Raw genomic sequence first — 27,551 nt, forward strand, 5'->3', positions numbered from 1 at the left:
AATCTCATCTATGAACTTATACATTTCCAACAAAAGTTTGCAGAAAGTTTGAATTTCTGGCTGCCATGCAGAGGGAGGAGAACAATGGCTTCTTGTACTATACCCAATTCTGAGTTATAAATGCATTTCATCATATAGAACATGCCAGTTTATCTTACAAAGGGATTAATAATAGTGTTAGAATGTTCACCAGTTTGTAAGACGTATCGCAGACTGGCAGGCGACGTCGCCTTTTTATAGCAGGGACACATTTCGTGGAAATGTTCCCCGGCTGTGATTTAAGTGCAATTCACTGACATTATATACTGAATTCTAGTAGAAAAGAAACTTGTTCTAAAGCTGAATTTCCCGAAATGCAGTTTTTTCTTGGCAGCTACTTCTACAGTGATGGCCGTTGGGGGAAGAGGGTCGAGACTAGTGTTCCCCGGGATTCTTCATGCCCCCAAAGAGGAAGTAGGCAGAGATAGGACAATGGAGGTGAAGGGGTGGGAGTTACTTTAGCTTAGAAGAGTCAGGAAAGGTATGTTCTGCCTCTTCCTGACTCTGGGCACCAAAGGGTGGAAGGGAGCGACTGTAGGGGAGAGCAAAGTTTGTGGGAAGTAAAGTTTGAACCTGCGAAGCATGGTCATGCCTTTGACAGCAGAGGTGAGGGCGGTGCTGCACACGTTGGGTGCAGCCAGCCGAAAGGATCTACTCATGCCCGGAGTCTTAGGGCCGGCCTAAGCCGGGGTACCCAGCCCAACGCGTTCTGCTTCGGTCGGGGTGGCGGCAGCGGTTGCTGCCTGCACATCGCCCATAGGTAACGGGTGGGGGGACAAGTCCACACGTGGGAGGGGCCAGGGCGCTCGGCGCTCTACTGGCAATGGGAAGCTGGGCGGGAAGCGTTCCAGCCTCGGGGCCCAATTGCAGGCACCTGCTCCTTCGATCACTGATGACGGCTCTGGGGAGCCTGAAGGGGCGGGGTTTATCCCTGATGTGCTGGCGCGGGTACGAAGGCTGGAATACAGCATTTGATACAGGGGCAGGAAGCCCCAGTGGACCTCCCAATGGGGAAGGCCATGGAGACACAGGCGGCAGCACAGGCAGGGCCAAAGGGCCCAGTGCAGGAAAGTTCAAACATGCTGCAGGTCCCCGAGCTGAGGGTGGGCAGAAGGAGTGGGGCAGACTTCCCCAACAGTGCAAGGTTAGGGCCGGGTGGCAGCCATCAAAGCAGGAGCTCCACACATGGGAGCAGATGGCAGATAGCAGGATGTAGATATAGAGGCCCAAATTAAGGGACAGAGCCATATGGTACAGAGCGCTGGTTATGGGTGCTAGATGTTGGGGTGCAGAGTCAGTGTAGGCACTGAGTTGTTAAGACTGGGAGGTCCGTGGTGCTCAGGACCCTCCTGGTTGGTGCAGCCAGGCAGGGGAAATGTGGTCAAAGTCAACATCTAAGGGTGACAGTATGACGGTTAATCCAGCGTGGCACACTACGGCCTCAAGATGCTTCCAGGAAGAGACGGGGAGGTCCGCGGCGGCCACCCCTATAAAGAGGGCTTGCACAAGGCTTGCAGCACAGGATAATGGGTCATGGTGGGACACAGTTGCGAGTGAGCAGAAGTGTGAGACGGTGGTGCAAATGAGGGAGATTGAAGATGGAAAGTGCGAGGGTGCATTGGTACTGGATTATGTTGAAGATAGTGATGAGCGGGAAGAAGGTGAGCTGCGGGATGTTGCTGAAGTTGAAGTGCCTGAAGTGCCTCCAAAAGGGAATGAGGGTGCAACGAGTGAGGAAGTTGGTGTTTTACAGAAGTCAAGTGCAGACAAGGGAGGCACCAAGAGATCGGGGGCGAAGAGGATCGGCTGACGTCACGCAGAATGGAAAGACGTGGATCCACTGCCTTCAAGTATCAGGGAGTGGTGGCCCATTTGGGAAACGGGAGAGCGGTAGACAAGTACAGCTGCCTGCAGGTCTGTAGGTGTGGGTGACGGGATGGGCAAAGCTAAAAGACACAGGAAAGACAAGGTGTGTTAAGCGAAACAAAGCTGTGGGGTAAAAAGGTGTAAGAAAGGCAGACAGTTCCGCTGATTCTGAAACGGAGAAAGGGGACTAGGATTGAGAGGATGACAAACATAAGAAGCGGTTGCCCTGCATGGGTCTGGCGATGCAGCTGGGGTCCCACCTAATAGAATTTGGAAACACAAATGTGTGGATGTTTTCAAACTTTCACATAAGGAAATCCAGGCGAAGGAGGGGTCTAAGGAAGAAGAGTGGGAGCTCACTAGGTGGCCCGGAGTACCGATTAACATAGAGAATTGGATGTCTGCTTTCTTGATATATGCCAGCATTTACTGTGAGAAGCATGGCGATAGGGCGATAACCTTGTACAAGTATATGGATATTATTCAAAAGGCACAGATGCATTTTGGGGGTTTACATGGCTCAGTTACGACAAGGTGTTTAGGGCACCGGTGAGCCTTAATCCGGATAAACCTTGGGGGGAAGTGGGACTACGAACTTTGGATTCAATGGATGTCATCCACGCAATCCGTGGCCTCTATGCGCACAGCAGGTGGCCTGCCATTACTTACTGGCCTCTTCAGCTGAAGCCCGCTCCCAAGGAGCCGGATACGTGCCAAAACCAGCGGGGCCCTTTGTTGGGGCATGCTGAAACTTTAATAACGGGTTTTGTTCCCGCCACACGTGCAAATTTGAAACATAAATGCTCCAAGTGCAGGGGGCAACACCCTATCACCTAATAATTTACGTTGGCCAGCCTGGCTATGCAATAGAAGGCGTCCCGGGGAAGGGGTCAGCAAGGACACCCTGGCACAAAAGGCTACTACTCCCATTAAGGCCGACGCTTTACGACCTTGGTTGGCTTTATATCCTGATACGGAGGTGGCTTTAAGGCTGGAATGGGGTTTTGATGAAGGTTTCAGGATCTGGTACCAGGGGCTGAGGGGTCAGAAGAGGGTGGATAATTTGCAGTCTGCTATGGAATTTCCAGGGGTGGTGGCAGAAACAATTGAATAAGAAGTGGCTAAAGGGAGACTAGCGGGACAATTTCGGGACTGGCTAATCCCTAACTTGATTATATCTCCTTTGGGGTGGTGCCGGAATAAGTGGAGTGACTACATTTCTGGGGAGGACTCCAGGGTATTGTACGCATTGGTGGACGACGCTGTTCGCCTACTGCGACTATGCAGTCAGGGCGCAGAGCTGGTGTGATGCGACATTAAGTCGGCTTTCCGGTTGTTACCTATTCTTCCTATGGATTTTCCAATACTGCGTATGCAGTTTTTGGGGGGGGGGGGGGCGTATATGTGGACAAGGTCTTGCTGATGGGGTGTGCCGTTTCTTGTGCCTTATTTGAAACCTTTACCACTTTCTTGCAGTGGGTGTTCACGAAATCTGGCGACCATACAGAGGTGTAACACTATCTAGACAACTTTTTGTTGGTTGGCAGGAGGAACTCTGGGGAATGCGGCAAGGCTTTACAGCAATTTCCGGACATGGCAAATTGTTTTGGGATGACGCCGGCACCATAGAAAATGGAGGGTCACTCAATCAATCAATCAATCAATCAATCAATCAATCAAGTGTTTGTTAAGCGCGACTACTCACCCGTAAGGATCTCAATGGGGGGGGCGCAGGTTCCAGTTCTTCAAGGAGGGGGTCTGTCGAAGAGCCAGGTTTTGAGGTTTCTCGCGTAGATGGGGAGCGATGATGTCTGTCTGAGGTGGAGTCGAAGGGCGTTCCATGGCTCTGGCCGCGAGGAAGGAGAAGGAGTGGCCTCCCGATCTGGTCTTACTGGTGCGGGGGATCATGGCATAGGAGAGCTGGGCTGATCGTAGGGTCTTTTGGGGTGCGTGAAATTTGAGTTGGCTGTTCAGGTATGCTGATCCGGTGTCGTGGAGGGCCTTGTGTGCGTGGGTGAGAACCTTGAAGGTGATTCTAGCCTCGATGGGGAGCCAGTGGAGTGTGCACAGGTGCTGGGAGATGTGGCCGTGTCTTAGCAGGTTTAGGACCAGTCTTGCGGCTGCATTCTGGATGTTTTGTAGCTTGCGGGTGAGGTTTTTGTTTATTCCGGCATAGAGTGTGTTGCTGTAGTCGAGTCTGCTGGTGACGAGGGCATGAGTGACAGCCTTTCTGTGCTTGAGGGGGATCCATTTGAAGGTCCTACGTAGGAGGCAGAGGGTGTGGAAGCAGGAGGATGCGACGGAGTTGATCTGGCGGTCCATTTTGAGCTCGGGGTCGAGGATGATTCCAAGGTTGCATGCGTGGTCCGTGGAGGAGGGTGGGCATCCCAGGGCGAGGGGCCACCAGGTTTCGTTCCAGACATTGGGGTTTGGACCCATGCTAAGTACTTCTGTTTTGTCGGTGTTGAGTTGTAGGCAGCTGCTTATCATCCATTTTGGCGACGGCTTCCATGCCTTCTTGAGAGTTGCGTCTGACGGTGTTGGGTTCTTTGGATAAAGAGAAGATGAGTTGGGTGTCGTCTGCGTATGACACAATGTTGAGTCTGTAGGTTCTGACGATGGGGACAAGCGGAGCCATGTAGACATTGAAGAGCGTGGGGCTGAGGGAGGACCCCTGGGGGACTCTGCAGGTGGTTGGTGTAGGGTCAGAGAGGAAAGGGGGGAGTCTGACCCACTATGTTCGGCCGGAGAGGAAGGAGTGTACCAGTTGAGGGCCTTGTTGTGGATCCCTGCTTCGTGGAGTCTGCATATTAGGGGGCGATGAGAGACTGTCTTGAATGCCGCTGAGAGGTCTAGGAGGATGAGGGCTACTGTTTCTCCTCTGTCCAGTAGGGAGCGGATGTCTGTTGCGGCGAGGAGGGTGGTTTCTGTGCTGTGGTTTTTTCTGAAGCCGGATTGGGAGGAGTCGAGGATGCTGTGCTCATCGATAAAGGTGGCGAGTTGGCGGTGGATGGCTTTCTCAATGACTTTCGCTAGGAACAGGACCAGGGAGATGGGTCTGTAGTTCTTGAGGTCGGTGGGGTCTGCCGAGGGCTTCTTCAGGAGGGGGTTGATCTCGGCTTGTTTCCAGTCGTCGGGGAACAAGACGTTGGTCAGGGAGCGGTTGATGGTGTGGCGGAGCATGGGTGCGATGGTGTCGGCGGCTCTGTTGAAGATGTGGTGGGGGAAGGGGTCCATGGGGGTCCCGGAGTGGATTGACTTCATTGTCTTCAATGAGTCTTCGGTGGTGAGGGCTGTCCAGTTGTCAATCGTTGGCTTCAGGGTGTCGGGGTGGCTGGTGAGGGTTCAGTGTGTTGGTTGTCTTCATCGAAGTTGTCGTAAATTTTCTTGATTTTGAGGTGGAAGAAGGGCTGGGTTTGTTGCAGAGGTCTTGTGTGGGAGGGATGTCAGTAGACTCGTTGGTGGGTTGGGCAAACTCCTTGATGATGCTGAAGAGTTCTTTGCTGTTGTGCGCGGATTTTGAGGTTCTGTCTTCAATTGCTTTTTTTCTCGTTATTCTGATGAGTTGGTGGTGGGCGTTGGTGGCAGCTCTGACGTCGTTGTGGGCCTCCCTGGATTTGGAGATCCTCCAGGCATTTTCGAGGAGGGTCCACTGAAGGTTTTGACATTCCTCGGTATTGAGTTGGACACGGTACAAATGGTAGCACTGTTGCCGCATGCGAAGGTGGAGGAGATTCAAGGTTTCGTACTGGAAGTGATGGGGGAGCGGAGGATTTAATTGTGGCGCATCCAGAAACTATTAGTTTTTTTCAGCTTTGCATGTTGAGTGGTCTCAGCAGGATGGGCGGTCTGTAGTTGCTTAAGTATGGCTATGTCAGGCGCAGTGTTGCCGCATCACAGAATACAATAATCAATAAAAGTCAGGGCAGATTCGGGGGTGTGGAGGATGTTCTTGGAGGAGTTCAATGGAGTGCCTATGGGTTTTTTAGATGCGGATTCAATCTCTCAAGTGCAGATCTTTTCTTATGCGGCTGGAGCTCTACGTTTTTTGGGCTGTTTTAGGATGGGAGATAGTGTGCAGAGCCCTGGCCAGCACACTGGGTCAGTCAGGGGCAGAATATAGCCTTTTTGGTGTTTTTCCTGTTGTTGGTGGCACTGGAGGTGTGGGACAGAGAACTGGCAAAACGGATGGTGCTATTCAATGTGGACAACATGACTGTGGTTGATTTGGTCAACAGGTAGAGGGCCAGAGACTTGAGAGTGTTGCATCTGTTGAGGAAGTTCATGCTGATATGCTTGCATTTGAATATTGCTTTCAGGGCTGAACACTTACCTGGGGTACAGAATGACATTGCGGATTCCTTATCTTGTTTGCAGTTGCAGCAGTTTCGCAGATTGGTCCTGGAGCGGATGAGATCAAGACATCAGTATCAGCGGACATCTGGGAACTGGGTGATTGAGGATTGTGGGTCTCGTCGAGGGATCGTTAGCTGAATCTATGAGGAAAAGTTACAGATCGGCCTGAAAAGAGTTCAGGGACTTTGAGGTGTGTCCACGGCAGGATTGGTACCAGAGCAAGTGGCAGTAGAAAGGAGAGTATTACGCTTTGTTTTGTTCTGTATTGATAAAGGTTTATCACCCAAAACTACCTGGGGGCAAGTTGACTGGGATCTCATTCTATGGTAAACTGTACTGGGGTCTCGACACCGCTAGTGATGAGATCCTGGGCTGGGTTCTGAAGGGGTGGGGTAAACCTAAGGGTGGGGGGGCAGTTTTGAGGGAGGCTATAAGGCTTGAGTTGTTGATGGACTTGCAGGTGGTGTTGCCTGCATGTTGTTACGATGTTTTTGAAGTGGCTGTTTTTTCGTCTCTGCATGATTGGATGTTCGAGGGTGACAGAGGTGCGGCATGCCTGGTGGGCGAATGGCATCATTGTCAGGATCTGCCAGTGTGGCGCTATGGTGCAAATTTTTGTCACAAGGATGGCCGTACGGTGTCAGCTGTTCTGCTTTTCAGTTTTTGGCAGTGTTTCGCATGGGTCTGCGCCATTTAGGAAAGGATTCGACTGCTTTTGGAACACACTCCTTTCGGATTGGGGGCAACGGTGGCAGCAGGTTTGGGGTGGGGTTGGGGTCAAATTCGACAGATTGGTAGCTGCAGGTCACGGTGCTGTGAACTATATGTGAAGAAATTAGGGGATCTTGTGCTCTTGGGGGGGATCTAGGTTTTGATACAGGAGGGCAGACCGAACACAATTCTCTTCTAATGCAGGATGTGTGAGCCGGCCTGGATCCAAGGTATTGACCTGGATCATGGGACATTCTTTCGTGCATTGGGCCACGAAATATGCTGACCAACAAGTACGGACGGAACCTGGGACTCCACAGCATGAGGTGCTATGCTGGGGAAAGGGGGGATGTGCTGGGGTTGTTTGCTGCATTGGTTGCTGAAATTGGTTCCGCAGAGGGGCTGTTCAGACATGCTCCTGATTGACCTGGAAGAAAACCATTTGGTGCAATTGTTTGGAATAACTTTGTTACAGCTTATGTAAAGGGACAAGGAGGCTATCACACTGAACTTTACTGAGACTTGCATTGTGCGGACTGAATTGGTGCCACAACGGATGTATGACGTTACAATGCGTGTCAGTACAACGCGTGCTGTTACAACGAAACTTTTAAAATGCAAGTGGATTTACAACGCATGCTTTTACAACGCAAGTCTTTACATCGACTTGCGCTAGATGGCGTGCTAACATTAGAAAAGTGTAATTTACTATTCCAACTCCAGTCCACTTAACAGTAGGGAAGGTGTTGGGATAGTAAACTACACTATTTGTAATGTTAGCAAGCCATCTAGCGCAAGTCGATGTAAAGACTTGCGTTGTAAAAGCATGCGTTGTAAATCCACTTGCGTTGTAAAAGTTTTGTTGTAATGGTAGTGCGTTGTAAAAGTTGCGTTGTAAAGGTTGTTTACCTGCCACAACGGGTCTGGCGAGGGGCCATGAGACATACGGCAATTGAAAAGGCATGATATAAGCTCAACAGAGCTATGAGGGTTTTTTGCGAAAACAGGTGCCTCACGGTGATCTTGCATTAGGGCATTAAAGAAGGGGAAGTATGTATTTTTCGAGCAGATGGTGTACACCTTTTATGAATGGGGATTGGCTATTATATGATGGAATTGCTGTATGTGGCTAGCCAATTGTCAGGAGAACATCTCGTGCAGGCGAGATACTCGTTGAAATGGATGAAAGTGGAATGTGGGGGGGCAGAAAAATTCCCTCTGGAGTTTTTCTGGGTGGCAGTATTTTGGAGGGTGGAGAGTCACATGCAGGCATATCCAACCCTCTGGGAGGAGAACGGAGTACAGGTGACAGAAGACAGTGTGTGGGGTGTTTTAGAGCGAAGAAAGAGATTCAAGGGTGTTTGAGTGAAAAAGGAAGGATAGTTTGGATAGATGTCAAGAGTCCAGGAGTGGAAAAGTGAAGTGTGAAACAAGGTACGACAGCTTGTGGGGATTGAAAGCTTGGCGTGAGTTATGAGTGCTCAAGCGGTGTATGGGGTGATTAATAATTCCAAGTTAAATGTTATATGTTGATTAAAGTTCAATAAGTTTTGCAACTGTGTCCTAATAAATGGCTTTTTACACTAAACCATGGTCACGGTGTGTTTTTTTGGCACGATGAGTAAGGTGCGTTGGTGCGATGCAGGCCTGAGTCATCAGCTAGACACACATGCTCACAGAAAAAGCTTCCTGAAATGGTATCCTGGTTCTAGTGCTCGCTCAGGGTTCTCTCTTGAGGGCTTTGGGGCTGTGTATGTATGTATAAGGTATAAGTAGAGTGTAGTATTCTTACATGATGTTTTATTCCCTAGGTTTCTCTGCTCTAGCTGCTCATCCTGTGTGTGTGTCTTCTGTATGGAATGTTGGTGACTGGACCTTGAGTAGAATGCCCGGGTGACTGGGTGAGGAGTGGCAGCTGATGAGAGGGGCTGAGCAGCTGGCAGGCTGCTCCTGGTGGGGCTGTTATGTATCACCTACAGGCTGCCCTACAGGACTATATATACCTGTTAATGATGACCTATCTGTTGTTAGGGACTTACTGATACTACCTGTGAATAAACTTACGTGGATTACAAGTTATAGCGTGTCATCGTTACTACATAGAGCGCAACTGTCACTTTGAGGAGCATCATGGCGCTAGGGTGGGACCGTACATAAGATTCAGCGGATATCCTGCAAAATTCGATAAGTGAAAAAACTAGGGCATCTGAGGCTCAGAAGATCCAGGTTTTCAGGGATTTCCTGAATCTTAATTCTGTCTGAGAAAACCGGAGGTGGATGGGCAGAGAATTCCAGGCTTTAATACCTAGGGCTGTCACTGACTTGCCACCTTTTGAGATGTACCTAAAGCTGGGAGGCTTGAGGAGGCTCGCTGATGAGTATCTGAGGACGAGCTGCGTCACATACAGATTAACTCTGGCCCTAAGATACGTAGGTCCTGATGATCTAAAGGCTCTGTAGGTAACTACCAGGATCTTAAAAAGGACTCTTTTATGGATGGGTAGCCAGTGTAAGGATTTTAAGGCGGCTGAGGAACCTCGAGGCAATTTTAGGACTAGGCGTGCAACTGCATGTTGGACTATCTGCAGTTTCTTCAGGACAGACATTTCGGTCTCTGCATATAAGCTGTTACAGTAATCCAGTCTAGATGTAATCAGGGCCACTGCCACTGCATTTATATCCACGCAAGGTAGTAGGTTGAAAAACTTTTTAAGAGACTTTATCAGGCGGAAGAACGTGCCGGCCACCGTGAGCACTTGCTCACGGAAGGATAGTGAGATGTCAAATTTTACTCCTAGATTCTTTACTATATCTACTGTGAGGGGAGGAGGAAAGGTAACTTTAGGCCACCATAGGCTGGGCACGACACCAACATAAAAGTGGCTGCCATTAGTGAAGCAAATAGCTACAAAAGTGGGAATATCAGGGAAATCAACAGAAAAACCAGACAACCTGGCCATAAAACAGGCCCACAACTGATAAAAAAACCCTGAAAAAACAGCCCGTACACTGATCTGTCATACCCGCCCATCTGGCACTGCCCGATTGCCCTACAGGCCAGTACGACCCTGGCTGGGGCAGGGCAGTCACAAGGGAAGGGCAGTTGGGGGCCTTTGCACTCCTCCATCCAGCAATTCAGTGACACATTAAGCTGACTTTTTAGTCAATAGCACTGTGTCTCCAGGACTTTTTAACCCTATTATTACAGTGTTACGAGTAATACTATAAGTCTTCGTACGCAACCGTCGAATTCTGGTTTAACAGAAGGTGTTCCATGCGGCATGAGGCCATTTGACAGCTATAAAAAAAATCTCTCAGGTGCACTTTTAACTCTACACAGTGGATTTTCTCAACAATCACACACCTCTCTCAGCACATATGAGTTATTTATTGGCACACTTTTCCTCATCTGAGCTCCTTCGACTTAAGCCACTTAGCAACTGAGAAGCTGTCGGAGCACGGCATGCCCTCGTGTGCAGGCCAAGTGCATTTATCACACATTAATGGTTATTGCTATTGGCACTCAGCCTGATTGCTCAATAATGAGTACTTGCCAATGGTCTGGATATGGTAATGCGCCGCCATCTGACCTGCCCATTGAATCTTCCGTTGTCGCTTTCCCGGCAAGAAACAGCTACGCGATAAGGATCGATCAAGTGTCCTTGCAGAGATTATGCTGTATGGAAATGAAGGAGGCAAGGCAAGATATCAATGTGTGGAGGGTTTCAAGAGAACATACGGATCCCCCAAAAGGACAAAAGGGACCTCAACAGTCTAGGTCGATATCCTCAGATGGGTAGGGCTCACCAGTGGTGAAGTAAGGGTGCTCTGGCTCCAATTGGTTGCGGGATCATTTTTTATATTCTACTTCATTTGTACGTCCCAATAATGGGATTGGGGTCTCCAACCAGTCGATCGTGAGCTACCGGTAGCTCGCCGAACCCCCATGAGTAGCTCGTGCCTTGCATCTCAATTTTGTAGCCTATCATTCTCATTCATTATTCTTAGGCCTTTTTCATAGCCGTTGCCTGGCTTCACCAAAACCAGCTTCTCAGATTGGCATAACTGAGCTTAGCTGGGGCGGGGCAGGCCAAAGATGATGACGCTATTGCTGAACTGCGTCTACACACCACCTGGCTTTCACAGCATGTTACCGCAGTCTTGATTGTGTGTGAGGTGTGCAGAGCAAACAGCAGGTGGGACGGAGTGGAGCAGCATGTCCCGGAAAGCCTGCTTGCATGCAGGTTGCGCAAGCAGTATTGAACTGCTTGGAACCCGTGCCCCCTTCCATGGCACATATTTCAGCAGCAGATAATCGGTAAGAACTGGCCTGGCCAGTAAACACCTTTATGCTCTGTTCTCTAGACGAGATTTGCGATAGGCGCCTTCTATACTTAGCTGCTGGATATGTCTTTTTCTCCTGCTTTCCATCGCTGGGTTATAAATCAGGGGGTGTTGCAAAGTTTCAGTATCCTTTACCAAAGGCACAAGATAAACAAACTATCCCTGTCTGCACTCCTAAAAAGAATGCAAAGTGTTCCACTCTTCACAACAGCTATGAATTTATAATCCAGTGTGAACTCTCTCATACCTTCTGTGGTCTGGTCACTGACAGAGCGTGGTCACACTCGTCCAAATTATATGTGTTTATATCCAATATTCACGGATAGTGATGTGTGTTTTCAATATTTAACCCAGCAGCAGCTCACTAACATTACTGCAAATAATCTCCGTTACACGTCCCATTTCTAATGTTATATCCTGTTTCAATCTAAAAGAAGCTTTTTTATGGATATTGCATGAAATATTAATTAACACAACATTTCTATTGCTTTAAATATAACTTTCCTTTAATTTATTTTGAATGTGGGTGATGTGGGAGAGTGTTACAGACATTTTGCAGATCTGTTTAAAAATTATTAAAGGTCATTGGGGCAAGGCTCTCTGCAGAACATAGCTGGCTCTATTGGGGCCCCCTGAAAGGCTGGGGCTCTGGGCCGGAGCCCACTTTGCCCATGCAGTCTCTGTTCCCAACGCATGTCGGTTCGGATGTTCGGATCATGGACAGATCGGGAGTCTTCTAGTTAAATCCTCAGTTTCGAGGTTCAGTTTGACTGCTTCTTGGGAACAGAGGTTATCTGTTAAGAGTGCTTCTTTTTTTTTGTTGCAGAGTTTTATATAGCGCGAACTTGACCCGAATCCAATCAGGTATCAGAGCGCTTTACATAGCACCAGTAACGTTACATGAGGCACACATTCATTTTTGTTAGGCACAGGGAGATTAAGTGATTTGCCCAGAATCACAGGATGTTCAGCGTCGTTACCGAGACTCGAACCCAGTTCCCCAGGTCTGGGGTCGAGCACTCTAGCCGTGACACCAAAACAGCAAGCCATACTCTTTATTAAAAAAAAAAGCAGTTACAAAACAACAGGTGTTTCACATACTTACATAAAGAGTTGGAACCCAAGTTGTTTTACAGATGCATTCATTGTGATCCTCTGCCCTGGACTAGTAGCTGCATTGGCGAGGCGGTTTTGCAGATTTTACTTGCACATTAAATGTGGCCTTAAAAAAACTGGTGTGAAACTCTGCTTTATTAATGACTACATTTAATCATTGAAACAAAGCAACGTGTCAAACTCTTTTCTTTCTCCAATGGGATGGTATGTACCTGCCTAGACAGAATAGCCACATGAAGAACTGGAAACCTTCCCATTGGCCCCGGGCCTGAAGCATCTGTGAGAGGGAGTGTGGCCACAGTATTGGCTCTGAAGATATTAGGGCGGTTTACAGTCAATATAACTGGGCGTGGGGGTCTCTCGAAAACATGCGTGAGTTGCTTAGCCTTCAGTAGCTCACGACAATTTTCACTGATCAGAAGTAGCTCTCACTAAAGAAAAGGTTGGAGACCCCTGAATTAGACTTTTTTTGTAGCTGGAAAGAGAGGCCAAAGTATTGTTAATAGGATCTGTTGCCCTATTAGAATTAGCAGATTACTCACCTAATCCATTAGTCATTGATGGACAATTTGCGTTTATAAAAATGATCTCTTGCTAACATAAAAGGGCATTTTTAAAGATTTAATGGGACTGATGTATCAAAGGATTTTGCCAATTCTGTGTCTATAGGAAAATTGAATGATACATAAGGGAGAATTGGCCAGATGTGCGACCATTCCATGTTGGAGTCGCAAATTGCAATGCTTTGCATCTCGCAAAATGGAATGTACAACAGAGTCTGAGACACTGTTTGTAATTCCCAAAGGGGTCGCAAATGACCTGCCTCATTAATATTCATGAGGCAGATTGCAATTTGCGACCCATTGGGAATGGCCAGCACTCACACGGATGGTGGCCTGCTGGGGTCAGCAGACCATCATGTCTGTAACTTCTTTTTAAATAGAGCTGACTTTTTTTTTTTAAATGCAGCCCGTTTTACTTAAAGGAAACCGGGATGCATTTAAAAAAGAAAAATTAAACGTTTCTGTTTCATTTTTTAAGAGCAGGCAGTGGTCGGTGGGACCAGGCCTACTCTTAAAATATATTTTTGCTGCCCAACACAAAGGGGAAGGGATCCCCTGGGGACCCCTTTCCGATTGCGAGTGGCTTACCACCTGTTGGTGATAAACTGAGAGTGTTTGGCGACTGCATTTGCGGTCGCAAAACAATTGTACATACTAGTGCGACTCACCAATAGGAATGGATGCCATTGGCACGCCCCTTCCTAATAACTTGTAAAACCTATTCCCGGCTCGTAAAATAAGGTTTGTAAATTCCACACACCTTTTTATCTATCTACAGTCTTTCAGTTTGAAAGATTGAAAGTTAGCGGTTGAAGTGTGTTTTTTTATGTTAAAGATTTCTTTCTGTAAATGGCCGCAAAACCCCTCCCATTTCCTCAACCCTGGTATTATGGATCATGGTAAAAATTGTTGAGTGCAACAGGGGATGTGTGGTCCACAATCGTCTCCTAACAACATTTCTGTAACATCAAAGATATCCCTTTTACCTGACAGTACCTGGCCGATTTCCATGTCTTTGATCACCAATGTGAACTATCGCTTACCTTTACGTTTTTCAACAGACAGCATCCCCCCTTAATATGTTCTTGTTGGTGCAAACCTACCATCATCTTGAAAAGATCGGGACGGTTATGAGTATCCATCTCTAGATAGAGTGATGATTTCACAGCCCTCACAAGCAGCACAGTGTTCCTACAGGGAATCTATTTTCACCTGTGGGTTGCTTTAGTCAGCTACTAAAGGAATTTGGCCGAGATGGTATAGTTGTTATAATGCTTGAATTGGGAAAGAATATGTTTCAGCAGCGGACAATAAAACCCCAAAGGATTTAAATACATTTAAAAACAAAAACATTTTTAAAACTTTTTTCTTCTTGTAAGGAAATGTCCATCAAATCCACTGATGCGCAATATCATTGCAATCAAAACGATAAAAATCCTTCCAAGTATACCAAATAGGTTAATTGATCTCTTAAACTCCGGATCAGAAACAGTAGAAGAGAGCAATTCACCTGAGCTTGGCAAGGACCCAATTCTAAGGGCCCTTCCTGAGCCCAAGTGACTTGCTTAACATTCACATCCTTACCGCCAAGAAGACACATAACTGGTTCCACCAGTGTGAACACCACCAAAGATCTCTGAGAGTTTTCAACCACCGAACCTACAACATCGCCAAGCAACTTCTGCAAATCCCTCCACCTCTCAGCCTGCCCTTCCACCATAGTGCCTGTCAACAAGATGTCTGTATGGACCATTTGCTGTCATTCATAATCCCAAGCCTGTCCCGGGATTTGACTTTTTCATTCCAGTCTCAGGATACCATAGACCTTGCAACATTGATTGCCCAAAAAAAATCTAATATTGGCTTGAGAAGCCCTGCTCCCTTGATGTGGGTCTGACTCAGCTAGAACCATTTCAGGGGAGAGATTAAGATGTCTTGATACATCCCTCTCAACAGAGACCTAACTTCCTCCCAGAACTTTCTGAAAATGTGCCGATCCCAAACATGTCGGTGGTAAGATTTAGCTTTCCTATGACGATAACACATATATTGTAAAAAATATATGCCACAGAGTCTACTTAACTTTCTAGGTGTTTTATTAGCTCAAATGTAGGATCTTGTCGCTTATATCTGACCGCTCTGAAAACTTTCACAGAAAACCTTAATAACTGCATTAACAACACAACCCCAGATTCAAGCCTTCCTTTCCAAAATGGCGGTAGAACTGGGTGCTCATACCCATTCCGGTTCATCTTCCATGTCTTCTACAGGTCATACCTCCAAACAACGTGCCAAGTTTGGGTTCATCTGGTAAAAAGAGACATCCAAATTACCTACCCAATAGGAGCCCTTAGAACAAACAGCATTGTGATAGCATTTCCTAACTCCCACCTATGTTTGCCACAGTTGCAAGTTAACAGTGCGCTCTGTCACTTTTGCGATAGCGGAAGTAGAGAAATGGAGGGGAGTTCTATAAAGTTGTGGGATCAGCATCAGAGTTTGTCAGAATGGACCCAGCTAGGTCCCTTTTCCAGTCCAGACAACAGAGTCAGATGTGATAGAGGAATGTCATGTTCCTTTTCAGGACTAGCGCCGCCACTGGGGCCACAGTCTTAAGGACAGACGTGGCATAGGGTAGAGACGGGGGCGATAAGTGATTTTGCTAATAGCCGTAAGTGTCTGAGCTGAGGTCGCCGATCAAATACTATTCGTAACTCACTGTTCATTGATGGATTATGTCTAAGAAGAGAGATGGGGGTCTGTAGACACAAGTCGAGAACCAGCATAAGTTGGTGACAATATTCTCTTCCAAGAAGTCAGAACAACTCATCACAGAGTGTCTGTGAGGGAGAACTGCTAGATTTTCTACGTTGGCTAACAATTACACACATTTCTCTTGTGGGATTTAAGAAATGTTTAGTAAGTGATCGATAATAAAGAGATTATGCTTTTCTGATGAGTTCTTTTATAAGAATGCAATTCGCTCGTGTGGGCCGTTTTTGACACATCTCTATAGTTTTTTCTCCAACATCTTTCAAATGCCTTTCAGCGTCTTTTCGTTGCTGCAACTTAGATGGGGAAACAAGGCGCTGACGGATATTGGTGACATCCTAGACATTTGGTAGTATGTGATCAAATGCGTTAATCATCCATTTTTTCAAGATCTCTGTCTAAATATCATTGGGCCTGATTCACAGAATTAACTTAAGACAAAATCCTAAACTTACTACCATTTTGGTATTCACAGAAGGAACTTACTCACTTCGGTATTCACAGAAGTTAGGAGTCCTAACTTTAGGACTCCTAAATTCCTTCTGTGAATACCGAAAGTCTTAAAATTAAGATATTTCTCAGTTTAGGAGTCCTAAAGTTAGGACTCCTAACTTTACTACTACTAAACTGGGAAAAATCCTAATTTTAAGGCTTTCGGTATTAACAGAAGGCATTTAGGAGTCCTAAAGTTAGGAGTCCTAACTATACTACTACTAAACTGAGAAAAATCCTAATTTTAAGACTTTCGGTATTCACAGAAGGCATTTAGGAGTCCTAAACATAGGACTCCTAACTTCTGTGAATACCGAAATGAGTAAGTGCCTTCTGTGAATACCAAAATGAGTAAGTGCCTTCTGTGAATACCAAAATGGTAGTAAGTTTAGGATTTTGTCTTAAGTTAGTTCTGTGAATCGGGCCCTAAGATCCTGAAAGACAACTTCAAAGACAAGCGGGCCTGATTACGACTTTAGGTTCCATTTACCACACCTGATATTATTTATCGGGTGCGAGTCTATGGGGACTAACACGGGGATTTGGGAGTTTAACGTACCAAATACTGCATCATACAGTAAATACCACATGATTTTCTCCTGATAAACTTCAGCAGATATGACTTGCTGAATTTTAATGAAGAATTTAGGCCTGGGCAGTGTTGAGGGGGTACCGGAACTCCGCAACGTGCAAAAAAACTCCGCCGTGCTACGATAAGCTCCGCAAGCAGCGGAGTGCGTTAGATAAATGTTGTTCGAAATGATTTTCAGTGCCAGATGCTTGGCCGCACTGTCCAATCATCGCGAACGGCACTATGCACAGCGCAAGTGGGCGCTGCTTCCTTTTCTGCCAGTCGAGTAGATTTTTACTCCAGCGGCAGCTTTCTCAACGCGAATGGACGGTTTCTCAACGCGAGCGGTCGGGAGCATACACGACCACTCGCAATGAGAAATCTGACTGCCCGGGAGGTTGATTTTGATGTTGACGATCGTGAATGAGGGAAAATCTCCCTGGGAAGTGAATTTTCCTCGCCCGTGCTCGCTAACTTGACGTAGCCGAACACGAGCGAGGCGGAGTTTTTCGTAACTCTGTGAGATCCACGTAACGCAGAACTGTGAGCGGAGCAGAGTTCACTGCGCAGGGTTAATAAAGATTTGGTTAATTAACGCATCCAATAATTATTGGATGCGTTAAATACCTACCAACATGTAATTCCAGCCTATGCGCAGTGGTTAATTTGTAAAAGAAAATACGTGCTGGGGTTCTCATCAGGAGGCAGCTTGCACAAGCCTGTTTTCTCCTGTTAGCGCCCCCTAAAACAGAACCAACTACTAGCCATGAAAGTTGGGAGAAAATGTGGCCTAACGGCCAGAGCTGCCAACGTCGGAGCTGGGGAACAAGGTTCAAGTCTAGGCGTTGGCTCAACATTCTGCAATTCTGGGAAAATCTCTTAATCTCCCTGTAAATTAATGTGTCCTTAACTCTTAACTGGTGCTCATGAAATGCGCTGGTGTTGGTGATTGAGGGCCTCATGTAGGTAGCGTACCAGTTACCACTTCTTAAATACCGAGCCGTACCGACTCGGTATTTAAGAAGTGGTAACTCGTATGTAGGTAATGAGTCGGTAATTTTTACCGATTCGTTACCAGTCGGTGATTACCGAATCGGTATTTACCGATTCGGTAATGAGGCATACCTTCCCATTGATGGGAAGGTATGCCTCATTACCGAATCGGTAAATACCGATTCGGTAATGGGGGGGAACACATACAAGGGTGGCAGGGTGTCACATTGACACCCTGTTGCACCCCTGTTTCGGCCATGTGTGCACATGTGGCACACATACATGCCCTAAGGGCATGTATGTATGCCACATTGCACACTGCTACGCGCGTAGAAATGCATTTACACATACATTCATTATTTACCACCAACTATAAGTTGGTGGTAAATACCGACTCATAAACACACACACACACTCCCCCTACATCTCGATTTTGCTTTCGGAATTTACCGAATCGGTAAAATTACCGATTCGGAAGAGTTACCGATTCGGTAACATTACCGATTCGGTATTATTACCGAATCGGTAATTTTACCGATTCGGTAAATTCCGAAAGCAAAATATGTCCCCCTACATACCAATGGCCAAAATACCGGTCGGTAACGGTATTATTACCGAAAATCGGCCGTTACCGACCGGTATTTGGCTTCCTACATGAGGCCCTAAGTGCCAGTGCGGAGCACCGGAAACCACTGGTTCAAATTAAGCACTGCTCATGCATAAACAGGGGTTTACACAAGGGTTGCAACTTAACTGACCCACTCATGATCAAGCCCATAGTGTCTTATAGGGCTTGGGTCTGAGTGAGTTACCTCTCCCTTGCATCGACTGAAACTGCCATGCGACGTTCATTTTCGAACTCTTAAGAAAATTGACTAAAGTTTGAGCTTTTTTCTGCCACATCCATCTTTGAGTAAGTAGCCCCTAAAGTATGCTTTAGTTGCAACATATACAATTGCAGGATCAGCTGAGCCAGCATTTTTTAAAAATTGTATTTATTGTCGAGCGTGCAAGCAACAAAGTACCAAGACATATCATAATAATGCATGATTCAGAAAAATAAAATAATAGAAGACAAGCAACAAAAAAAACACATGTTCATAATCAATAATCTCTAATCTGACATCAAATAATCTTTCAGATTTCTCCAAATACGATCAAATTTCAGGGTAGAGCCACTGGACTTAGCTATCTAAAATTCTATTTCACATACCTCCATTACTTCTTTCAACCACTCCTCATGCTTTGCCGGAGATTAGGATTTCCAATTTCTTTCCCTGTTAAGTCTGGCTATGGAGAGAATATTGAGAACTCAGTCAGTAGCCCCTGTGCCAAGCTGGGTCATGTTTAGAGATAGAGTCCCTGCATGAGGTTGTACTATAGATATCTGCCCCTGTATCAAAGACCACAATGGTATCAGTTTAGGACATGTAGCAAGCATATGGGCGTTATCAGCTGCTTCGAGAGCCCACCCTGGGCAGCTATATGAACTATTGCCATTTAGACAATTTGGAAGGACTAATGAAATAATGGAACATTGGGCGATAACTTACGTCTGGACTCATGGGGGCAGATTTACAATAACTGGCGCATCCCTGCATATTAGCAGGGATGCGCCAGTTATTTTGCGTGACTCAAAATCCCCCTTGCGCCACCATGGATGCACTGCATTTACAATGCGGCGCACCGTGGCGCAAGGATAGACAGATGCGTGACGCATCTGTTGGCGTAAGGGTGATGTAGTGCTGGAGTTGTGTCACAATCGCGACACAACTCCAGCACTGCTCAGTGGTGCCCTATACCTAATATGCTGTGTCACTCCTTACGCCCGCATTCAAGCAGGCGTAAGGATTTGACACAGCAGGGACGTAAAGGTGACTGTGAAATCTAGTAGATTTAACTGCATCACTTTTACGGGGCTTCCTTGCGACGGAACGCCCACCCTGCATACATTATACCTTACGCAGGTATAATGTAGCGCAGGACTTTACAACGTGATGCATCTCACTAGATGCGTCACATTGTAAATATGATGCATAGTGGCGCATTGTTTACGCCACCGCTGCGTCACAAAAGTGACGCAACGGCAGTGTAAAAGTGTCGCAAGGAGCTTGTAAATCTGCCCCATGGTCCAGTAGAGGTGACAACTTTACAATATCGCACAAGAATATTGGAGAGTTCTTGAACCGACACGCCCTCATTTTGCTATCGGTCCATTTATCCGCCCAAGTTCCCAGATCATTGGAAGAGTAATGGATAAGAAAGCTATATTTTTCTGAAATGCTAAACGAATGCTTACCGAATATCATTCGTGCAATGTCGACCTGGGTAACGAGGTAATGAAAATGCTACTCCCGCTCATTAAGAAAGTCCAAATTTGCAGGTATTTTTAAAAATCTCGACTGTGTGTGGAAAATTCTGCCTGTAGATCTAAGAAAGAGTTAAGCCCTGAGTCTTCTACCACATCAGCTAGCCACTTGATTCCCAGCTGTGACCAAACACAGCAATAAGAAGAGGTAAAGCACTTCGGTAAGTCAGGGTTACCCAGCAAGAGGGGATAGGCATGACTTAATGGGATTTTAAAGAACCCCCTCATATTAGTCCAAATCTTTCCAAGGAATATATGACGATACTTCGCAAACTAAAACAACGTATACTTTTACAACGTTGTTTTTAGTTGGCAAGTACCATTACAACGCATTTTTCTATCACGCATAACATTACTTCTCATTTGCTTAAAAATGCATATGAAATGTCTTTACAACGGATCCAATTCCGCGCATAGATTTACAACGCATTTAAAAAAAATAAAAAAACAACACTACTGTAATTTCTACATCCATATACACTACCCTACATAACACATACTCCACAACACTACCCTAAAACACTTCCCTACACTACACAACACTACACTACCCTAAACCCTAATACAATACCCCCTACACGACCCTCCCCTTCCACTCCCTACACTCAAACACTACCCTGCATGACCCCCCGACACTACCCTAAAATACTACCCTACACTACACAAACACTACAACACTACCCTAAAACACTACACCAGGCACGGCCCTGCCCCTACCCCCAGTCTGCTCCCTACACTGAAACACTACCCTGCACGACCCCCCCTGACACTACCCTAAAACACTACCCTACACTACACAAACACTACAACACTACCCTAAACCCTAAAACACTACCCTGTACGACCCTCATGACACTACCCTAAACCCTAAAACACTACCCTACACTATACAAACACTACAACAGTACCCTAAAACACTACCCCAACACGACCCTGCCCCTACCCCCAGTCTGCTCCCTACACTGACACACTACTGTAGAGAAACAATCGCGTCGTTGCACACAACACGCGGTGACGATCTATGAGCATGAGACCATAGCGTGATCCTGTAACTTGACTATATCAAACCATTTATTGAATATAATTTTAAAACGACTTACTTGTGGATTTGGGAAGTCGTCCTTCGTGAGGGAAGGGGGGTGCCTGCCAAGAGGCGAGTTTACTCAGGAAGAAGATGTTTTCCTAGAAATAAAGAAAGGACAATTTTGTTTTCCACAAAGAGAAGGCGATGAAAACAAACAAAGGACATACAAACAGAACCATCACACAGTTAATGGATCCTAAGTGAACATTGAAAACAGAGAATATAAACTACAAACGTTCGAATATATATATTAGATCTTATATCACTTCATTATTTTAGAATGTTATTCTAGTTTCTTATATTAATTTATTATTTTAAATTATTATTTTAAACATTTGTAACTCAAAATGGGTGATCAGAATATGGCGTCACCTCCACCCTTTTTAGCTTCTCCAGGAGATCCTCCCGTTCCATGGAAATAGTGGAAAAAATTGTTCTTTACTTATATATTAGCAATAGGAGGAGATCGTTATGGTCCACTTAGACGTCAAGCTATTTTATTGCATCACTTAGGTATAGAAGGAAGGAGGATCTATGAGGATTTACCTGAAGTGTCACTGGGAATGGGAGATGGGCAACCGAACAATGTGTTTGAAATGTCCATACAAATGTTAGACATACAATTCACTCCCAAGACGAACTTAGTGTTAGAACGACATCAATTTTTTTCTAGAGTACAAAAATCTGAGGAGAATATTGCGTCTTATGTGGCTACACTAAGGGGATTGGTATTATCATGCCATTTTGAGCAGTTAACGGATTCTTTGATTAGAGACCAAATAGTACGTTGTACTAATGACAAGAGGATAAAAGAAAAGTTATTAACAAAAGATCCTAATTTAGAAGAAACTATAAAAATTGCTAAAGGGATGGAACATACGGCTATATGGTTGAAAGAAATAGACAACACTAGATCAGGGAAGAAAGATAGTGTAGTAGCTGAGGTAGATATTCCTCAAACAGAAAAAAAGAGTGTAGAGAAAGGTACAGACACCAAAACAATAGCTGATAATAGGATAAAAATAGAATTTGGAGCAAGACAAAGGAATAAAAATTGGAGAGAGATAAAATGTTTCAGGTGTGGTGCTCCAGGGCATCTAGCATCTAGTACAACGTGTGCAGCTAGATCCACTCTATGCAGGAGGTGTGGTATGAGAGGGCATTTTGCAAAGATGTGCAAAACCAAAATGGAAAATCGTGACACAAAGAAAATTCAATTAATAGATGAAGAGGTTGATGACATTTGTGTAAATGTTCAAGAAATAGCTCTAACGGTGAGTGGTGAGCAAGAATGTGTCAGTGAGAATGGAATAACTGTGGTGAAACCGTGGGGTGTGAAATTGGAAAGTACGAATAAATTAGAGAAGCCACATAGTGATATTTTGTTTGATGGATTTCCTATTAGAGTGTTGATAGATTCAGGAAGCTTATTCACTCTTATTTCTAAAGAGACCTTCTGCAAACTTAAAGATTCTTTGTTAATGAAGTCTGATATTAAGGCTGTTGGGTATGCAGGAAGAAAGATAGAGATTTTGGGCTTCAAATGGACAACAATAAGTTTTAAAAACAGGAAAGTTTTGGGAAGAATGTATGTAACTGATTATGGCTCGGATCTCCTCGGTTGGCGGCATCAATATGATTTAGGGATAATCATCAATCCTTCTGCCAAAGAGCCAATACAATTAGTTGAAGAGAACAAAATAGAGGAAGTTTTTCCAGAAAATTGTGAATTGATGGAAAAATTTCCTAAGGTGTTTTCAAATGAACTGGGTTTGTTGAAGGGACTTTCCCATAAAATCATTTTGAAACACAATGTTAAGCCGGTGGTACATAAAGTGAGGAATGTACCTAACTTGATGAAACAAGCCTTGAAGGAAGAGCTAGATAGGTTGTTAGAGCAACAAATTATCGAGCCAATAGAAGCCTCAGAGTGGTTGGCCCCTATTGTAGTGGCACCCAAGGCTGATGGGAAGATTCGCTTATGTATTGACTTGCGAGATTTAAATAAGTGTATTTGGATAGACAGGCAACCATTACCAAATATTTCTGAGATGCTAACCATGGACGGTAAGGGAGTTATATTCAGCGTGCTGGACATGTCCTCTGCCTACCATCAGGTGAATTTACATGAGGAGTTACGACATTTAACATCTTTTGTTACTCCGTTGGGGGCATTTCGTTATAAAAGGATGCCTTTTGGGTTAGCATCAGCATCTGCTGTCTTTCAGAGAGTGATGAAAAATATTTTTGGGGACTTAAAACACGTATTGTGCTTTCAAGATGATGTGCTGATTGTGGGAAGTAGTGACCGTGGTCATGATGAGTTGTTTGAAGAAGTCATGTTTAGATTAGAAAAATATGGATTGACTGTGAAGAAGGAAAAGTGTCAAATAAGGAAAGAGGAAGTTACTTACCTGGGACACACCATGAATGCTAATGGAATCAGTCCTAAGAAAAGTATTATAACTGCTGTGGAAAATGCTCGTAGACCTGAATCTAAAGATGAATTGAAATCATTCCTTGGCCCAGCGGAATATTGCTCTAAATATGTGAGAAACTTCACAGAAATTGTTGAACCTTTAAGAAAGTTGATGAAAAAGGGTGTTGAATATAATTGGGAAAGTGATTGTGAGAATTCTTTTTCAGAAATAAAGAGATCTATTGTGTGTGCCCCAACGTTAGGTCATTTTGATGTAACAAAAAGGACATTTATAACCACTGATGCAAGTGGGGTTGGAATTGGAGCTGTACTAACTCAAGTTCATGATGGTGTAGAAAGTGTCATTGGATTTGCATCAAGGAGGTTACAGGGAGCCGAAATTTCTTATTCTGTAATTGAAAGGGAGGCTCTGGCTTGTTGTTGGGGAATTAACCATTTTAGATTTTATGTGTGGGGAATTCCTTTTAAATTAAGGACAGATCATAAGCCACTGACATACATCTTCAAAGGTGGTCGAGGTCTTGAGGGGAATGTCACGCCTCGTATTACAAGGTGGTTATTGGGTGTGTTGGAATACAATTTTGAAATTGAGTTTGTTAAAGGAAGCAACAATGTGATTGCTGATTTTTTGTCAAGGATGCCTGAGGAAGGTGTAGTTTCAGAGATACAAGATAGTGAGGTGTTATCATTTGAAGGAGAGCTGTGTATTGCTGCTAGTGAATGGGCCTCTGCTAAAGAGAGTGATGATATCATGAGGGAAGTTGAGGAAAAGGTTGTGCATGGTTGGGATATTGGAGATACTCAGAGAGCTGATATAAGAGAGTATTTTAAAGTCAAAGATGAGTTAAGCATTGTATGTGGAAAACTCAGGAGGAGGAGTCAAATTCTTCCTCCTACCGCCATTCGACCTAGAATTCTCAATATTATTCATGAAGGTCATTTAGGACGTAGCGCCATGAAAAGAAGAGTCACGGAGGTGTTTTGGTGGCCAGGTGTTGATCATGATGTTGAGGAAAAAGTAAAGAATTTTATGGCGTGTGCTAATAGTGACAAGTCTAAAGTAATCAGACAACCTCCATTGGAAATGACAAATTTTCCTAGTAAGCCTTGGGAAAAATTGGCGATTGATTTTTTGGGGCCTGTGGCAAAGTTAGGAGCTACGAACAAGTTCATTATTGTACTAGTGGATTATCATTCCAAATGGTTTAAGGTCAAAGTTGTGCCAGAGGTAAGCACGTCTATAGTTATAGATTTTTTGGAAGAGACCTTTATGGATAAAGGGTTGCCAAAGACCATTGTCTCTGATAATGGGGTACAATTTGTATCTAAAGAAATGGTGTCTTATTTAAATGGATTGGGTATTGTTCATGAAAGAGTGGCGTTGTTCCGTCCACAGGCGAATGGTCTTGTGGAGAGGGTGAATAGGCTGATAATGGAAAATATTCAGCTGTCATTGGCAAATCAGTTATCATGGAAAAAGGAATTAAGAAGGTTGATGTGGTCGCATAGAGTCACACCTCATTCTTCAACTGGGATTGCACCGTTCATTTCTCTCAAGGGGAGGATTCCGAATTCTAAGGAATGTCCTGTGTGGTTGAAGGATGGTGTGGAAGTTGAGGTGGATAGAAAAAAAATAAAAAGAAAAGTAATGGAGGAAAGTAGGAAGAATGTTTTATACTACAACAAAAGAATGGGATTGAAAAGATCTTTGCTGATGCCGGGAGATTGGATTGTGGTACGTAAGAAAGGTTTTGTCCATAATGGAGAAAGTAAATATTCTAAGCCTTGTAGGGTTAAGGAAGTCAAACGTAATGTAGTGATTCTAGAAAATGGAACTATTAGAAGTATGGGTGACGTAGGTAAAGTTAGAAGTAATCTGTAATGTTTATGATTTAAAGTTCAACCAGACTTGGTTGTGTTAATTCTAATGGAAATTGTTTTAAAGACTAATATTTTGTTATTGTATGGGGGGAGATGTGTAGAGAAATTGCTGGCTGACATCATGGAATGTATGATGTCAGCCTAAGGTGGAATGTTTGTGATTGAACTGCAGAAACGGTTGAGCTGGGAGCTCAGTAGGCCTGGGCGGTAAATTCCGTTCCGTTCGCGGAATTTGCGGAATTTGCGGAATTTGGGTAATTTCGCGTTCCGCGGAGAACGCGAAATTGCCCAAAAACCTGCGTTCAGCGACTTCGCGAAATTTTTTGCTTGTTCGCGTTCTCAATATGCGTGTTCGCGAGATATTTCACCCCGAGCACGCAAACAGCGATCACGAACAGGAAAAAAGTATCGCGAACAAGCAATTCCGCGTGTTCGCGGAATTTCTGCGTGTTCACGGAGATTTTTTACCGTTTCGCGGAGATTTGCGTAACGCGATTACGCAAATTCCGCCCACCCCTAGAGCTCAGCTGGATTGTTGCTGGAAATAAATCTTCTTAAGGAATCAAACCACTTCTCATGAAATCTTTACAACTACCCTGCACAACCCCCTGACACTACCCTATACCCTAAAACACTACCCTACACTACACAAACACTATAACACTACCCTAAACCATAAAACACTACCCCAAGCATGACCCTGTGCCTACCTCCAGTCCGCTCCCTACACTGAAACACTACCCTGCACGACCCCCGACACTATCCTAAACCCTAAAACACTACCCTACACCACACAAACACCACAACACTACCCTTTACCCTAACACACTACCCCCAACACGACCCTGCCCCTACCCATAGTCCAGTCCCTACACTGAAACACTACCCTGCACAACCCCCCCAATACTACCCTACACTACACAAACACCACAACACTACCCTAATCCCTAAAACACTAACCCCTGCACGACCCACCCCATCCCCCACTCCTGTCCCTATACACAAACACTACCTTGCATGACCCACAACACTACCCTAAACCCAAAAACACTACTCCTCAAACACAAACCTTTTAAAAATACACAGCCCCTCTTACCTCTCTCTCTCCTCGGTTCATATCCCTGTCCCATGTCCTCGGTTGCAAGCGTTGTTAATCGAAGGCGGTGAAAACACCAGAAGTGCCCAAAAAGCCCCCAGCCAGCACACAGGAGCCTGCAGATCCGCCCTGGGCACCAGCGCCTCTCCCCTACTTGCTACAGCCGCGCCGCTCAAGGCCCCACAGCTCACCAATCCATACCCTGACTTTACCAATAGGCCGCCTCCGCCCCACTGTCGTCATCGCTGCCTCCTCAGGTGAATTTGCCCGCCTCGGAGGTGGTTTGTCGATTTAGTAATTATCAAGGCAATGGCAAAGTACTTGGAATTTTTCAAAAGCACAGGAAAGCTTCTCGGCCAACACAAGTGACAGGTTTCTATTTTAAAATATCCGCTTTGTTTACCCAACAGAATGGAATTCAGTACTGAGTAAACACAGTTCAATTTTCTGAGCGCGTTTTAAAAAAAATATTCGTGAGTATCGGAAATCTCATTTAAAGGTCACAGGTTTATGTATGGCCATGGGGGTACTATTAGAGTCCTCAATGAAGTCTCCACTGGCCTCCGCCCCACAACCGTCATCGCTGCCTCCTCCTCACTCCAATTGCTGCCTCCTCATCACTCCAATTCCGTAGTAAAGGCTACGCGTTGTTACAGCGCATGCGTTGTTACGCTTGTGATGTAATGTTATGCGAACTACAAGTCACGTACTAATGGCTGTTTACCCTTTCCAAGAGTTATTGCAGTCTTTAATCTAACGTTTGTTTTTATTTAGTGCTTTCTAAATTTCGTACTACTACTACCAGGATCCTTCATGGCTTAGATGGCATTAAGCCAGTTATCCGGATAAAAGTCATACC

The 27,551-nt window shown here is 45.2% G+C and overlaps 1 protein-coding gene across 2 annotated transcripts in view; it reads right to left on the reverse strand.

Moving 5' to 3' along the window:
* The window catches only part of LOC146786183 (uncharacterized), a 38,083-nt gene extending 10,780 nt beyond the window's left edge, over positions 1-27,303 (reverse strand). For both annotated transcript variants that reach the window (XM_085634045.1, XM_085634046.1), the window contains exons 1-3: positions 26,693-27,303; positions 21,292-21,373; positions 19,037-19,113 (exon numbers count right to left, since the gene is read on the reverse strand). The gene's annotated coding sequence lies outside the window, so the exon portion shown is untranslated. The remainder of the gene's footprint in view (positions 1-19,036; positions 19,114-21,291; positions 21,374-26,692) is intronic.
* Positions 27,304-27,551: the final 248 nt, after the last annotated feature.

This window comes from Triturus cristatus, chromosome 11 (genome assembly GCF_964204655.1).
Source record: "Triturus cristatus chromosome 11, aTriCri1.1, whole genome shotgun sequence".
In the NCBI taxonomy this organism is placed as follows: Eukaryota; Metazoa; Chordata; class Amphibia; order Caudata; family Salamandridae; genus Triturus; species Triturus cristatus.